Source organism: Globicephala melas, chromosome 16 (assembly GCF_963455315.2).
Source record: "Globicephala melas chromosome 16, mGloMel1.2, whole genome shotgun sequence".
In the NCBI taxonomy this organism is placed as follows: domain Eukaryota; kingdom Metazoa; phylum Chordata; class Mammalia; order Artiodactyla; family Delphinidae; genus Globicephala; species Globicephala melas.
In genome coordinates, this window is record NC_083329.1 from 35,832,687 (window position 1) to 35,851,032 (window position 18,346).

General features: G+C 40.1%; 1 long non-coding RNA gene across 1 annotated transcript in view; it reads right to left on the reverse strand.

The window, feature by feature from the left end:
• Positions 1–9,397: 9,397 nt before the first annotated feature.
• LOC138842369 (uncharacterized) overlaps positions 9,398–18,346 on the reverse strand; it is a 34,865-nt gene continuing 25,916 nt past the window's right edge. Inside the window, exon 5 of the long non-coding RNA XR_011376783.1 lies at positions 9,398–9,447. This is a non-coding gene — a long non-coding RNA (uncharacterized lncRNA). The remainder of the gene's footprint in view (positions 9,448–18,346) is intronic.

Sequence of the window (18,346 nt, forward strand, 5' to 3'; positions counted from 1 at the left end):
TCCCTAGTGCATCATCTGTGCCAATTCACCCACTTTACTTTATTCATAGCTCTCATGGCCATCTGCAGTTATCTTGTTTGTTTACTTATTCATTGACTGTTCCCTACAATGCAAGCTTACCAAAGCAGGAACCTTGTACCTTGGGTTCATTGTTGCATTCCCAATGTTTAGGATAATTCCTGACATTTACCTGCTCAATAATGATGTGTTGAATACACGAATGAATGATTTGCAGAAGCATTCATTTATTTGTATTTTGCATCAAGCCAACATCAAACTCTTAGAGGCCAGGGATCATACAATTGTTACACCTTCAGCACATAATATGCTGCCGGGAATTGATTTAATGCATTTAATAGATGTTTGTTGAACAAATCATTAACTCATTGAGTGAATACTTAAAGACAATGAAAATGCACGCAGCCATAGAAAATTGTTGTTTCATCCTTGAAATATACAAACTACAATTGAGTTAAATATTAAGGTATTCTTATAAAATGACAGGTATTGATCTATTGAACTTTACAAGTTTTGAAAAATTTCAGAGAATGGTAATGGTTCCAGTTTACCTAACTGGCCAATTATTTTTGCCTTTAAACTACAACAAATATCTGAAAACATCTTTTTGCAGATTTTTGGTTTGTTCGCACTAGTATGTGCTCATCCGTAGGTAAAGCCGACAGATTCTCTCAGTTGGTAACAGAAAAGATGGCAAACCTGGCATCTTCAAAAGTGGCGCATTTCAGACCCAATCATGGAGTTAGATGTCTGACAGTATTGCAGTGAAAGAAATAAGTAAAGTGTCTATTTCTCTCCAAGTTCTGTCTTTGATGACACTAATCATGCGTGCTTTTTGTTAGTTCAGGTTTGGTTCAAAATGAATAGGGAATAGAATAGACAGCTGAATGTCATACTCTTTTTCTTTCTAAGGTAATTTACCCCCTGAAGAAAAAGAAAAATCAGTTTTTGCAGGTGCAAATTCATTCAAAGTCAGCTTTCCAAAATCCAAGTGTTGTAACTAAAGGTTCTCTGACTGAGGTTCAGATTCCAGCTATTGAAATGAATTGCTAATGATAAAAGAAACTGGTCCGAATTCCACAAGAAATGGAACCTTAGACGCATCCTACCTTCTATCTGTTCACATGCATGCGTGTCCAGATCTGATGCAGTTACATGCCAGTACACTTGCGGTTGGAGAAGGGGTAAATGTGTCATCTGGAGAGGCAGCTGTTGGGCCTGGCAGGGCGCAGTCATGTCTCAGGGTCACAGCATTCCAGCATCTGTTCCTCAGCTTTGCAGCTCCAGAAAGTGGAATGTGTCAGTGTGCTTGTAGTTGATTAATCCCTGGGAATTTACAAGAGACTGATGTACAGAGTGCCAATTCAGCAATTTATACTAAGAAATGTAACTGCCAAGTGGTTCCAAATGTTTATGTCAGCAGGAGAATGAAGCCTGCTGAAGGCATGAGGAGGTAAATCATAATCAGAAGTTTGCTAGGTGAGCATGGACTTGGGGCAGGAGAAGCTGGATGGCCTTAAGAGCTGGTGTCATTAAGTCTGACACATCCATCTCCAAATTGAGATCGACCTGCCAGGAAGGCAAGACACTTGGATTTTCTGGCCAGTGCTGGAAACAGATTAACAATTCTTGCTCACTGGCCTTCCTTTCTCTAGATTCCTTGCTGGACACCTACATATTCTGTCTTCACATGCATTAATGCCATTGAATAGCGTCTGTCTTTTTTCTACGTTCAATGAGTCCTCATTATCAATTGTCATGAGCTAATATTTATTGAGTGGTAATAAGTGGTGGATGTATGCTCACTCCGCAGTCAGTTCTGCTTAAATGCTTGTTTTGAAAACACAAACTTGTTCCGAAACAATTGATATATTAGGGAACGATTGGAACATAATGAGAATTCGTTTGCTTATACACTGTTTTGACTGCAGGAACCTCTAGGCCAAAAGAAAAACTTTATTCTGCTGAATCCAACTGCTATGAACACACAAAGCACATACATATACATACATATAACACCTACCAGCTGCCTCAGTTCCCCACATGTTATGAGTCAACTCAGCCATATCCAGTGTCACAACTTTCCTTCCAATTTCAGATAACCCTCCATCCACTGCTCCACGATAACTCACAAGCTGCAACGCTTTGGACACTCAGTTCCACAGAAAACTCCAGGTCTTTTTCCCCATAAAGGGACATATTTATTGTAGTAGCTATATCTTTCTTAACCACTTATCATGTAAAATTGCACTACCATTTTCATTAAAGTGTCCTCTTCTTTTTTTTGTGGTGTTTCACCTTTGTTTTAGTGAACCTCATCTTTCCTGTAAGCTTGTGGTTCTCCCCTTGCGGAGCACAGGCTCCAGCCGCGCAGGCTCAGCAGCCATGGCTCACGGGCCCAGCCGCTCCGCGGCATGTGGGATCTTCCCGGACCGGGGCACGAACCCGTGTCCCCTGCATCGGCAGGCGGACTCTCAACCACTGCACCACCAAGGAAGCCCTTAAGCTTGTGGGTTTTATTTTGTAATCTTGCATAGTACAGTGATCTTAGGGAATGCATATGTCGTGTTACAGTAGAACTGACTGTACCTTATTGTTTAATTCTTACAACAATTATCATTTTTCATAGGAGGACACTGAGATTTGAGGAGTTTGAGTAAACTACCCAAGAACAAACAGCTGGCAAGTAATTAAGCAAAGATTCAAACTCTCTGCTCTAACATACTCTGAAAGCCTGGGGATCCTGATTTGATATAAGAGCCAGCCTGTCTTTTAAGGTGGTTTTCACCAAGAATAATAGCTATAATCTACTCAGAGGCAGTGCAGTAAAATATGCTTTTTGGAGCCCTGCTGCCTGGGTTCAGATCCTGGCTCTGTCACTTATAACCTGTATAGGAATGGGCGAATTACATAACATGGCCAATTGTTGCAAAACGGCCCTAGGAATCTCCGTCTTGTATCCTCACCCTTTGTAACATGATTTTGCATCAAGAGGCAGATTCTATTTTCCTCACCCCGTGGCTCTGGGCTGGCCTTGTGACTGGCTCTAATGAACAAAATATGGCAGAAATGACATGGTACTAGTCCCAAGGTTAGACCTCAGGAGCCCTTCAGTGCTTCACTCGTTCTCCTGGAACGCTGCCACCACCATGTGAACAAGCCCAGACTGGCCTGCTAGGTGATGAAAGATGACATGGCCCAGTCACCCCAGTATCCCCAGATAACAACTCATCAATGGCCAGAAGTGTGAGTGAGTGAGCCCACTGTAGACTCCCCACCCCTCCGTGAGCCAACAGCTACTTACAGACGCATGAACGAGGCCAGCTAAGATCATTTCAGCCACACCCAGATCGGCAGAATTATTATTTTATGCTACTAGATTGGCGGTTATCTGTTACACAGAAAAAAACCACCTGATGCATTTAACTTCTCTGTGTATCAACTATCCAATATGTAAAATAGGAAGAATACTAGAGCTAGGAGGATTAAATGAGTTAAGCATAGAGAGAGAAACTCAGAACAATACCTTAGGTGTTAAGCTCTGTTCTGGTATAACAAAAATAATGCCTTAAACAGCAATAATTTATTTATTATTATTACTATTTCTCAAGGTTCTGAGGGTTGACTGGGCTCAGTTCGGTGGTTCACGCTGGGGGTCTCTCAGACAGACGCAGGTAGACAAGGGTTAGGGCTGGGATCGTCTTGAAAGCTTCTTCATTCACATGGAACCTGGGCTAGAAGACTCAGAAATTGGGCATTGGACCAGCTGGAGCTCAGACACCTCTTTCTCTCTCTATCTTTCTGTCTTTTTCTTTCTCCCTCTCTCTTTGGTATCTCTCTAAATAGTGAACTTGCATTAGTTAGACTTCTTACTTGGCAGGTGAAGACTGCCGGAATCCCAGGAGAAGACAGGCAGAAGTTGCATGGTCTTTTCCAAACTAAACTCAAAAGCTATGCCGTGTCCTTTTACTGCATTCTCTTCATCCAGGTCATCACAAAGTTTTGTCCAAGTTTGAGGAGAAGGGACATACACTCCAAGTCTGGATGGGAACTGAGAATTTGCAATTATGTTTTAAAAACACCATGATTTTTTTTTGGAAATCTTTATTGGAGTAGAGTTGCTTTACTACGTTGTGTTACTTTCTACTGTACAGCAAAGTGAATCAACTATACGTATACATATATTCTTTTTTGGATTTCCTTCCTATTTAGGTCACCACAGAGCATTGAGTAGAGTTCCCTGTGCTATACAGTTGGTTCTCACTAGTTATCTATTTTATACATAGTATCAATAGTGTATATATGTCAATCCCAATCTCCCAATTCATCCCTCCCCACCTCCCTTCCCCCTTGGGATCCATACATTTGTTCTTTACGTCTGTGTCTCTATTTCTGCTTTGTAAATAAGGTTGTCTATATCAATTTTTTTTCAGATTCCGCATATATGCGTTAATATACAATATATGTTTTTCTCTTTCTGACTTACTTCACTCTGTATGACAGTCTCTAGCTCTATCTATGTCTCTACAAATTACCCAATTTCATTCATTTTTATGGCTGAGTAATATACCATTGTATATATGTACCACATCTTCTTTATCTATTCCTCTGTTGATGGACATGGGTTGTTTCCATGTCCTGGCTATTGTAAATAGTGCTGCAGTGAACATTGGGGTGCATGTGTCTTTTTGAATTATGGTTTTCTCTGGATATCTGCCCAGGAGTGGGATTGCTGGGTCACATGGTAGTTTTACTTTTAGTTTTTTAAGGACCCTCCATAGTGTTCTGCATAGTGGCTGTATCAATTTACATTCCCACCAACAGTGCAGGAGGGTTCCCTTTTCTCCACACCCTCTCCAGCATTTAATGTTTGTAGATTTTGTGATGATGGCCATTCTGACCAGCGTGAGGTGATATCTAATTGTATTTTGATTTGCATTTCTCTAATAATTTTTTTTCATGTGTTTGTTGGTCATCTGTATGTTTTTGGAGAAATGTCTATTTAGATCTTCCACCTATTTTTTGATTGGGTTGTTTGTTTTTTTGATATTTAGCTGTATGAGCTGTTTGTATATTTTGGAGATTAATCCTTTGTCAGTTGCTTCATTTGCAAATATTTTCTCCCATTCTGAGGGTTGTCTTTTCATCTTTTTTATGGTTTCCTCTGCTGTGAAAAAGCTTTTAATTTAATTAGGTCCCATTCGTTTATTTTATTCTCATTACCCTAGGAGGTGGGTCAAAAAAGACCTTGCTGCAATTTATATCAAAGAGTGTCCTGCCTGTTTTCCTCTAAGAGTTTTACAGTATCTGGCCTTACATTTAGGTCTTTAATCCATTTGGAGTTTATTTTTGTGTATGGTGTTAGGGAGTGTTCTAATATCATTCTTTTACATGTATCTGTCCATTCTTCCCAGCACCACTTATTGAAGAGGCTGTCTTTGCTCCATTGTATATTCTTGCCTCCTTTGTCATAGATTAGGCGACCATAGGTGAATGGGTTTATCTCTGGGCTTTCTGTCTTGTTCCATTGATCTATATTTCTGTTTCTGTGCGAGTACCATACTTGATTACTGCAGCCCTGTAGTACAGTCTGAAGTCAGGGAGCCTGATTCCTCCAGCTCCGTTTGTTGTTTTTATTTTTTTCCCTCAAGATTGCTTTTGCTATTTGAGGTCTTTTGTGTTTCCATACAATTTGTGAAATTTTTTGTTCTAGTTCTTTGAAAAATGCCATTGGTAGTTTGACAGGGATTGCATTGAATCTGTAGATTGCTTTGGGTAGCACAGTCATTTTCACAGTTGATTCTTCCAATCTGAGAACATGGTATATCTCTCCATTTGTTTGTGTCGTCTTTGACTTCTTTCATCAGTATCTTATAATTTTCTGCATACAGGTCTGTTGCCTCCTTAGGTAGGTTTATTCCTAGGTATTTTATTCTTTTTGTTGCAGTGATAAATGGGATTGTTTCCTCAATTTCCCTTTCTGATCTTTCATTGTTAGTGTATAGGAATGCAAGAGATTTCTGTGTATTAATTTTGTATACTGTGACTTTACCAAATTCATTGATTAGCTCTTGTAGTTTTCTGGTGGCATCTGTAGGATTTTCTATGTATAGTATCATACATCCATAATTAGATCCTTCTCACAGCAACACTAATAAGGTTAGTAAAAACAGTGTATCTATATCTTTTACTATTTGAAGACTTTTTTACACAGCTTTTGGTTCACAGCAAAATTGAGAGAAAGGTAGAGACTTCCCATAAATCCCCTACCCCCACACATGCACAGACACCCTCATTATCAACATCTCCTACCACAGTGGTACCTTTGTTACAACTGATGAATGGAGATGGACACATCCGTGTATCCATTTTTAACATGAGGAAATCCTGACTCAGAAAGATTAAATAATTTGCTGAAAGTCACAAAACTGGACATTCTCAGAGCTTTCACTCCACCCAGGAGGTTTTTACCCAAAGATACTTTTAACCCACATGTGATACTACTAATCTCACTCATCACATCTAGGTTTCATGACCATCACATTGAGTGAGCACAAAAACCTCTGAGTTGAGAAAAAAGCAACTGTCACTCCCACATGGAACACTGTATATACTAATGGACACATAAATAGCTAATCAAGCCCTTTTTCCGGACCTTCCTCACAAGGCTGTTTGTACTCCGCTGTCATAAAGATTGTTAGTTTCCTGGAAAGATGAAGAAGAAAGCTGTGAGGCATCAAACTTGAGAATTCTTTCTTCCTTCTAACAGAGAGGCTCACATATCTCCTACCCACACAGTCTGATTCTTTTTGGACTCTTAACCCAAGCTTATGCCCTATAAGCATGCGGGAAACATCTGCACGGGGGTCAGAATTACAAAACTACTGGTTTACTACAGATAGAGAAGCATCAAACAGTAGACAGTTATGAATTTAGAGACAGAGGAAGCAGAAGAGACAGGGCAAAGGTAAAAAGAGGCAGCCTAGTATAGATAAAATTATAACAATGTAATTCCTTATATTTATACTAGTATTTTAGAAGTCAGGTTTACATGGATTATTTCACTTACCAGCAATGAAAAGAAAAAAAGGGGAGATATTATTTATTTTTTTATTTTATTTTTTTGCGGTACACGGGCCTCTCACCATAGTGGCCTCTCCCGTTGCGGAGCACAGGCTCCGGATGCGCAGGCTCACGGGCCTAGCCGCTCCACAGCATGTGGGATCTTCCCGGACCGGGGCACGAACCCGTGTCCCCTGCATCAGCAGGCGGACTCTCAACCACTGCGCCACCAGGGAAGCCCGAGATATTATTTTATTCGTCTGTGAATGGACAGAAATAAATCTCATAGGCACACAGATGGTAACGACAGAGCTGGGTCTGTAACTCAGGCATTGAATCCTAGTCCTGAGCACTGCCTACTACCCACAGGGTGGGGGTTGGGGTAACTCACTCTAGTCTTGTTATATGTGCCATTTAACTTCTTCTGCCTGAGTTTCCTTGTCTTTATACTTTGAGGGGGTTATTCCAAATGGCTTTTAAGGTCCCTTCTCTGATATTGCACATGTCATGATGAAAGTGTCATGGTGTGCTCTGATGCCAGCAGAAGGCAAGAATGAGCCTGATGAAAATTATCCTTAAAAATCCCTAAGCAGGGTACCATACTGGAAACTGATGCACATCACTCTTCAAGAGCAGCTTTCTTCCCTGTGTTTTTCCCTGTTGGGGTTTCCTCTGATGAGCCCTAGATGAAGTCAATGACTTCAGCTAAGGGTTAAGGGTCCGTCTGAACTACATTCAACATAGAGACGTGCTCAGCCTGAAAGCTGAGACTAGCAAAAGGGGCAATTGATTCATTCCTCTGTATAACAGTCACAACCTCAGTGGAGTGGCTGGCAGATAAAACTGTAGTATGAAATTGCTATTTAACATTGGGTTATTGGATTTTCATTTGTTTGTTATTTTTTCCTTTTGTTTGTTGTTTTTTTTTTTCTATTTTTTTTTCTCCTAAAGGGGGGCTGAGCGCATAGAGATCACTTAAGTATCATTCAATACTATTATTATGTAAGTAAATATAAAGAATTATGAGCCACAGTTAGACAGAAGAAGAATAATCTATCTATATACATGGAGCATATGAACTGCGTGGTAAACACCTAGATTCAAAATCAGACTCTTCTTCTAATTCCTTGGTAATCTTGGAATTGGAATCCATTAGACTGAAACAACAACACCTACACGTGGGCCTGTAAAGAGAAGTAAATGAAATAATATGCATAAAGTGCTTAACACAGAATCTGGCAGACCATAAAGGCTCAGAAATGTCACTTAAATAATTATTTTTATATTATCACCAAAGGGAGAGAATTTGGGCAGGAAGTAGCCCAAGGAAACAATATTCTAGAAGCCATAAATAAGCCTAGGAATATACAGAAATGTATCCTCCCATCAAGAATTATCCTTTCAGATGGGGTAAGCAAATGTTTCTGTGAGTAGATATTTAGGGAAGATGGTACTTGAGTGTGTGTTGCTGATGTCTTATTCTTTCCAAGTCCCATTCTGCATTATCTCCAAAGCAAAACAACAACTAAAATGGGCACCCTGGAATAGCCTTTATGACACACCTGCTATAAAGTTAAAGGCAAGAACAGAACGTAGTTTACCTTTGCATTAGGCAGGAGCTACAGTCCCAGGAGTGGAGAGGCCTAGGGCAAGCATTTGAAGGTTGAAGTTCTTTGAGAGGGTTTGCCATCAAAGAAATATCCCTGGGAATTTGTGTAGTTGTGTGTGTGTGTGTCTGTGTGTGTGTGTGTGAGTGTGTGTGTGTGTGAGAGAGAGAGAGAGAGAGAGACCGAGCAAGCGAGCAGGTTTTTTGACCCCTTGGGAACTCCAAGGGATCAGGGAAGTTATGCATTTGAGCCAAAAACTATACCCCAAACCTGAGGCTAAGGAAAAGCAAATCCTATAGCATTGCAATTGGAGAAACAAGGAAGCAGAGAAACTTTTCCCCAGTGTTTCAAGAGGGGACAAATTCATGCAAATTAACATGACTACATCACAGGGGCAAAGAATAATGTGCCTTCTACCGCTCTAGGGTTTGCTGTAGCTAGGAGACCCAATACCTTGATTTGACCACTTCTCATAACTTCCAGTGTTATGCCAACAGATCATCAACCATTTTTCATTTTTACCCAATACCTCAATCAAGGAAAGAGTGAAATGCAGTAGAGAGAAAAGAGAGTGAGAGGGGGAGAAAGTTCCCACATTCAGATTGAACAGCCCACTAGGAACTAGTCTGTTGAACACTGTATTTACCTGGGTCATGGAGACCATGTCACATACGGTGCAGCGGTGGCAGAAGATTTATCTTAAGAGAAATGGGTAATGCCAGTGTCAGTAAGGCTGAGGTGAAAATGGGTTGTCTTTATCCTGAGAAAAAGGAAAAGAATCATTAAACTCTGGGAGCCAAAGGATGGTACCCTCTGACTGCAAGATAAAAAGGTGTGGAAGTATGTCATCAGAAGGAGAAACAACACTCTAATACAGGGGTCCCCAACCCCTGGTACTGGTCTGTGGCCTGTTAGGAACCAGGCCGCACAGGAGGAGGTGAGCGGCAGGTGAGAGAAGCTTCATCTGTATTTACAGCCGCTCCCCATCGCTTGCATTACCGCCTGAGCTCCACCTCCTGCCAGATCAGCGGTGGCATTAGATTCCCATCGGAGTGCAAACCCTACTGTGAACTGCACATGTGAGGGGTCTAGGTTGAGCACTTCTTATGAGAATCTAATGCTTCATGATCTGAGGTGAAGCTAGCGCTGGGGAGCAGCTGCAAATACAGATTATCATTAGCAGAGAGGTTTGACTGCACAGACACCATAATAAATCAGTTGCTTGCAGACTCATATCAAAACCTTATCAGTGAGTGGCAAGTGACAATTAAGCTGCAACTTATGGAGTAGACTGGACATAAGCAACACACTTCGGGTGTCACTGTTTCCCATCACTCCCAGATGGGACCATCTAGTTGCAGGAAAACAAGCTCAGGGCTCCCACTGATTCTGCATTACGGAGAGTTGTATAATTATTTCATTATATATTACAATGTAATAATAATAGAAATAAAGTGCACAATCAATGTAATGCGCTTGAATCATCCTGAAACCGTATCCCCCCCGACCCCGCCAGTCCATGGAAAAATCGTCTTCCATGAAACCAGTCCCTGGTGCCAAAAAGGTTGGGGACCGCTGCTCTAATACATGGGATCCTGTCAAGAGCTAAGGCTCTAGAGTTTAGGGTCAGTGACTACTTAAAGTAACCATTTAATACGACAGGATAAGGTATTCTCAGCCCTATACTTATGCTCTTCACATGCATTCATTCAGGTTGTATTAAATGGCCTTCGCTACGTGTAGTCAGCAACGGAATTGTTTGCATATATTCCTATTCTATAACCGGGTGTGAGGATCGCCCTTCTCTTCCCGCTTTGAGGTTAGATGTGGTCCCATGACTTGCCTTTCAATTATGAGCAGAACTAACATGTGTCACTTTCTGGCAGAAACTTTAAGAAAGATGATTTACTGCATCATCTTTCCTCGCTTTGGTGATTATAAAAACATGTATCAAGATACAGCCTCCATCACCCTGTGTCCCTATGTGGCTACAATGAGCAGGACACGCCTGCTGACTTGAGATGGATGTGTACTGGGAATGACAAGTAGGCATTCACTATGTTGGGTCATTAAAATGACTGCTCATTATCTCCTCCCCATTTCGCAGTTGTGAGATTGCTTTAGAAATCACCACTTGTGCAAGTCGCTAAGGCTAGTGTGTATTGCATCTGAAATTAAAACTTAAACCTTATTTCCTGTGGCTCATTAAATCTCCCTTCCTCCCACAAAGGCCTTCACATGGGTCAGAGTTGCCAAAATCCTGTGAGTTTATGATGTCCGTGCCTCAAATCCATTAGCAAGTCTAAATTTAGATGGTAACTTATATTTGCTTCCATTATTAAAAATAAAAGTGAACCTCAAAAAATTATGGAATGAACTCCATATACAGCTGCCTAAACCTTTACCCTTTCACCAAACAGTCTTCAAAACCATGACCTCCTTACATTATGCCTTTAGTGAAAATTTCGTCCACATAGAACCACAGGTGACGTCTAAGCAATTATAAGCAAAAGTGCTTGTCTTTTCGATTTTCCCATTTTCAAGTTCTTTTCTCGTGTCAAAGCTGATTTTCTGTTTCTCTGTTCCTCCCACATCCCACTTTAGGAAGCTTTGTATTAAAGGCTGCTTTCCAAGCCATGGAAGAGGAAGCAGGACAGTTTCCATCCCTTTAGACACCTGGAAGAATCCTCTTGCACTTCACGCATCTTCAGAAAGGAGTCTTAAAAGTCCAAAAGAATAGTTTAAAAGCTTTGCCAATTGCTAGTGACCATGACTCTTTCCATCTAATTTACCTCAATCTGCAAGGCCTGCATTAGTCTCTATTTCTATAGCAAAGCAACAGACTGTCTTTAAGGCTTTCATTTCTTATTTTTATTTTATTTTCTCTCTCACAACACTTTTTTCATTTTCCCTAAACCTTTTCTCTGTACAGTTCTCCAACTTTACATTCATCTTGACAAGAAACAGGGAAGTAACTTGGAGGAAAGAGGGACAAGGAGAAAAAGGAAAAAGACAAGAAGTGGTTACCTGCTTTCACCAAGAGAAGTAACAGCACATTCCCACCTGTGTTTGCCTGGGGGTGAAGACACTTATGAATCAATGACCGAAAGTGAGAGAAGTATTGCTAATAGGAATGAGAAGAACACAAAGAACAGGTAAACTCTAGATTCCTCTCGGTTATATTGAACTATATATAGTGTATATATTGTGTATCTATTGCTATACTGGGCCCACGGAATGGTTTGAGGTCAAATACGGTTTTTAACACAATCTTACACAATTCAGAAAAAAACACTTGGGCATTCTACTCCAACAAATTCTTTATATATACAATTCAATCTAGAAGAGGTGGGTTTTTTTTCATTGAAATATAGTTGGTTTATAGGATTGTGTTAGTTTCAGGTATAGAGCATAGTGATTCAGTATTTTTGCAGATTATGTTCCATCAGAGGTTACTGCAAGATAATGGGTATAATTCTCTGTACTATAAGTAAATCCTCGTTGCTTATCTATTTTAGATATAGTAGTTTATATACTTTAATCCCATAGTCCTAATTTATCCCTCCCCCCACCTCCCATTTGGTAACCACAAATTTATTTTCTATGTCTGTGAGTCTGTTTCTGTTTTACATATACATTCATTTGTATTGTGTTTTTAGATTCAGGTGGATTATTTTTACATCGTTTAGTTACTCACTGAGAAAACTGCCTAACAGTCTTATGACTGTATGTATCACAAAAGGTCATCAGACCCTGGAATTTACAAACCTGACTGTGCACGAGAGCCACCCGTGGAATTTTTTTAAATTTTGACTTCCAGATCCTTCCCTCTTTATTTTTAACGAGTTCCATGTGTGATTCTGATGTACATCCAGCTTGAGAATCACTAGTTTGGTCTGTCTCTCTCCAAACTGTTCATCTTCAGTCTTGAAAAATTAAAATTCCCAAAGTGTGAATGCCTATAGTATGAGTCATCTTCTTACTCATCATATTAGTATTTCAGTTTAAGAACACAAAGGCTCTCCTTGATGACTGCAAGCTGTCTAGATCATTTTATGGGTGTAAAGTACTTTACTAGAGCAGCTGTTTATCATTCTTTTTAACATCTTCATTGGAGTATAATTGCTTTACATTGTTGTGTTAGTTTCTGATGTATAACAAAGTGAATCAGCTATATGTACACTTATAATCCCATATCTCCCCTCTCTTGAGTCTCCCTCCCACCCTCCCTATCCCAGCTGTCTAGGTAGTCACAAAGCACTGAGCTGATCTCCCTGTGCCATGCAGCTGCTTCCCACTAGCTGTCTCTTTTACATTTGGTAGTGTATATATGTCAATGCCACTCTCTCACTTCATTCCAGCTTACCCTTCCCCCTCCCCGTGTCCTTAAGTCCATTCTCTACATCTGCGTCTTTATTCCTGTCCAGCCCCTAGGTTCTTCACAAACTTTTTTTTTTATTCCATATACATATGTTAGCATACGGTGTTTGTTTTTCTCTCTCTGACTTACTTCACTCTGCATGACAGACTCTAGATCCATCCACCTCACTACAAATAACTCAATTTCATTTCTTTTTATGGCTGAGTAATATTCCATTGTATATATGTGCCACATCTTCTTTATCCATTCATCTGTCAATGGACACTTAGGTTGCTTCCATGTCCTGGCTGTTGTAAACAGTGCTGCAGTGAACATTGTGGTACATGACTCTTTTTGAAATTAGAACATTCCCTAACACCATATACAAAAATAAACTCAGAATGGGTTAAAGACCTAAATGTAAGGCCAGACACTATAAAACTCTTAGAGGAAAACATAGGCAGAACACTCTATGACTTAAATCTCAGCAAGATCCTTTTGGACCCACCTCCTAGAGAAATGGAAATAAAAACAAAAATAAACAAATGGGACCTAATGAAACTGAAAAGCTTTTGTGCAGCAATGGAAACCATAAACAAGATGAAAAGACAACCCTCAGAATGGGAGAAAATATTTGCAAATGAAGCAACTGACAAAGGATTAATCTCCAAAATATACAAGCAGCTCATGCAGCTCAATATAAAAAAAAAAACAACCCAATCCAAAAATGGGCAGGAGACCTAAGTAGACATTTCTCCAAAGAAGATATACAAATGGCCAACAAACACATGAAAGGATGCTCAACATCACTAATCATTAGGGAAATGCAAATCAAAACTACAATGAGGTATCACCTCACACAGGTCAGAATGGCCATCATCAAAAAATCTACAAACAATAAATGCTGGAGAGGGTATGGAGAAAAGGGAACCCTCTTGCACTGTTGGTGGGAATGTAAATTGATACAGCCACTGTGGAGAACAGTATGGAGGTTCTTTAAAAAACTACAAATAGAACTACCATATGACCCAGCAATCCCACTACTGGGCATATACCCTGAGAGCAGTTGTTTATAAGCTGCAGGGCCCCATTTTGTATGATGGTAAAACTTTGAATCAGATACAGCAAGTGTTTTAACTACTTCTTAAACGTAAATTGCTGGGTAAATTTCACTTTTAAAGAATTGTATTCATTCTTTCAGATCAGCTGGATACCACCTAATGAAGTTTAGCATCCCTGGTCACGGTCAAAATGTAACATTTCCCCCCAAAACATGTTGAAATCAATATTTTGAGAATAGTGAGCTATTAAATATCTGGTCTCTAGCAGGAAGAGAGGAAATGGAGAGGAAAAACATAAGGAGAGGAAAAACATAACGGGAAATGCACAGGCAGGAGAACAACCCACTTAGATCTCAGGCAGAACTTGTCAATCCCTTGAATCCTCTTTCTTCTTCCCACAGCTGCACTAAAATCGTTACCCAATCGCACTGCATTCTCTCCCACTCCGATGCCTCGGAACAGATTGTTCTGTACTCCTTGATGAAGTCCTGGTCTCTTAGGACCAGCTGAAATGTTACTGTTTCTGTGGAGGTTTCTTCCGTTCTCCAGGTCTGTCCTCTGCCCCCTCAAAGTCTCTATTTAGCTTCCATGACAGTGTAACTATCTGGTTTGATGTCAGTGTCCCCTGTTCGGCTATCAATTACCTGAGAGCATTTCTGAATTTCCAGTTCCGAGCACAGTGCCAGACACCCAAAACGTGCTCAGTAAATGCTCACTGAATAAATATGAAATCATTTGCTTAATTAAATTTCCATTCTACTGGACCTCATCTGACCTAATTGTCTCTTAAAGTGGCAACTAGAAAGGGCTAGGTGTCCCCTAGGGTTCCATGGCACAACGGTAAATCCACTGGCCTTTTGAAACAATAGACAGAAGTCCCTGTCTGGCAGCTGCATTCAGCAACTTGCCGACAGAATTCTGTGACTGGGTTGCCGTGGTTTGGACCCAGGAAGAGATAGACAGAGGAAAAACCTGGAGTGAAAAAGACAGGAGTGTGTAACCAAGTGAGACAAATGAGCAGTTTGAAAACCCAGGAATATCAGCTGTATTCTGGCAGTAGGTATTGAGAACTGTCCCAGACCAAGAGGAGGACAGAGATCAAAGACCAGGGACATAGCTATGGATCCCAAGAGAGACTGTATAGGTTACAGGGACTAGGGAATGATGATCCCGGTTTACTAGAACTAAAAGACTATCAATAGCCAGGACCCTAGAGTTACAAGTGATAAAAATCAGAAAATGAATGTAACTGCAAAAGAAGATATGTCCCTGCACTAGGACCTCAAAGCCCTCCCTGGTTGTCCTTACAATGTATCCTATTGTCTTATTGCCCTACCAGACTGTGAGCCCCTCAAGAAAAGCCATTTCAACCTATTCCTCCTTCTGTTCCCAACACCCACTAGGAACCCAGCATATTGTCTGACACTTAATTTACACCTAACATATTTTGCTGTTGAACTGACCTCTAAGAATGGAGAAGTGTCTAACTCACACCCTCCAAGTCCTACAGCTAAAGACAAGATTTTAACCCAATGTGTTTTACTATATGAATTTCAGGCTACTTCAGCAGTTCCTTGATTCTGTCATTATGAGACATTTTCCCCCTAAATTACATGTGATGACTAGAACTTCATACGTTATAGAAATAAACAGATATGAGCAGAAGAGGAAAAATACACAGAAAGAATGTACTTTTTCTTAGTAATGATACACTCAAACATTTCTAGTGCCTGAGAAAGTAAAAGCTTCTTTAATTCCACTGCAGTTTTGAAATGAAACCTGCCACTGTACTGACTGTTCGTTGCTCCAGACAAGCTTGGGTGTGTGGCTAATGTTTGGTGCAGCAACTCTGATACAGTGTAAGATTTCTGAGTGACAGGATCATATCAGCTTTTTGCAGAAGTTAGCTGCAATTTTATTGGAAAAAAAGTTGTCTGAGGAGATTGAGCAGTAACTGAATATGCATATATATGCCCCAGCAGTCAAAGAGCTGTAAAGTAACCACTTTTTCAAACTGACTTGTGCAATAGAGAGAAAAACTCCTACGTTTCCTCAGGCCTTATACATCATCAAATGGGCACGATAAAACAATGCTTTCCTTTCTTGCTTTTTATCACTATGAGTACAGACATAAAGTTAGTTTAATAGTAAATGGACATTCTATCCTATGCTTTCTTCACAAGGAGAATGTCAAATTTTTACAGTTATTGAAATACAGCGCATCCTGAACTCTCCACAGACTGGCCTGTAACTTGCAACGCTGTGCCTTCTAGAATTGCAGTTCCCCTGCTATTCCCAAGTAAACTCAAGTTCAGAAACCCCATTAAAGGCTCTGGCCTAGAGTTTTCTCTTGTCCTGTCTTTGCCACCTGACCAAAAACTGGAGCTTCCTCTGTGGCCCTGCATGGCATGCAGTGACTCTCTCTGGGATCTCCACGATCCAGCCTCATCCACCAGAACACAGGCATCAGTCCCCTCCACCAGTAAGCTTACACAAGCCACTGAACCAACCTTACCCACTGGAGGGAGACAACAAAAACAATGGGAACTCCAAACCTGCAGCCTGTGAAAAGGAGACCCCAAACACAGTAAGTTAAGCAAGATGAGAAGACAGAGAAATACACAGCAGATGAAGAAGCAAGGTAAAAACCCAACAGACCAAACACATGAAGAAGAAAATAGGCAGTCTACGTGAAATAGGATTCAGAGTAATAATAGTAAAGATGATCCAAAATCTTGGAAATAGAATGGAAAAAATACAAGAAACGTTTAACAAGGACCTAGAAGAACTAAAGAGCAAACAAACAATGATGAACAACACAATAAATGAAATTAAAAATTCTCTAGAAGGTATCAATAGCAGAATAACAGAGGCAGAATAACGGATAAGTGACCTGGAAGATAAAAGAGTGAAAATAACTACTGCAGAGCAGAATAAAGAAAAAAGAAGGAAAAGAATTGAGGACAGTCTGAGAGACCTCTGGGACAACATTAAACACACCAACATTCAAATTTTAGGGGTCCCTGAAGAAGAAGAAAAAAAGGGACTGAGAAAATATTTGAAGATATTATAGTTGAAAACTTCCCTAATAAGGGAAAGGAAATAAGTCCAGGAAGCACAGAGAGTCCCATACAGCATAAATCCAAGGAGAAACATTCCAAAACGCATCAATCAAATTATCAAAAGTTAAATCCAAAGAAAAAATATTAAAAGCAGCAAGGGAAAAGCAACAAATAACATACAAGGGAATCCCCATAAGGTTAACAGCTGATCTTTCAGCAGAAACTCTGGAAGCCAAAAGGGAGTGTGGCAGGACATATTTAAAGTGATGAAAGGGAAAATCCTACAACCAATATTACTCAATCCAGCAAGGGTCTCATTCAGATTCGACGGAGAAATCAAAACCTTTATGGACAAGCAAAAGCTAAGAGAATTCAGCACCACGAAAACAGCTTGACGACAAATGCTGAAGGAACTTCTCTAGGCAGGAAACACAAAAGAAGGAAAAGACCTACAATGACAAACCCAAAACAATTAAGAAAATGGGAATAGGAACATACATATCGATAATTACCTTAAATATAAATGGATTAAATGCTCCCACCAAAAGACATAGACTGGCTGAATGGATATGAAAACAAGACCCATATATATGCTGGCTACAGGACACCCACTTCAGACCTAGGGACACATACAGTCTGAAAGTGAGGGGATGGAAAAAGATATTCCATGCAAATGGAAATCAAAAGAAAGCTGCAGTAGCAATTCTCATATCAGACAAAATAGACTTTAAAATAAAGACTATTACAAGAGACAAAGAAGGACAATGCATGATGATCAAGGGATCAATCCAAGAAGATGATATAACAATTGTAAATATTTATGCACCCAACATAGGAGCACCTCGATACATAAGGTAAATCCTAACAGCCATAAAAGGGGAAATCGACAGTAACACAATCATAGTAGGGGACTTTTACACCCCACTTTCACCAATGGACAGATCATCCAAAATGAAAATAAATAAGGAAACACAAGCTTTAAATGATACATTAAACAAGATGGACTTAATTGATATTTATAGGACATTCCATCCAAAAACAACAGAATACACATTCTTCTCGAGTGCACCTGGAATATTCTCCAGGATAGATCATATCGTGGGTCACAAATCAAGCCTTGGTAAAATTAAGAAAATTGAAATCGTATCAAGTATCTTTTCTGACCACAACACTATG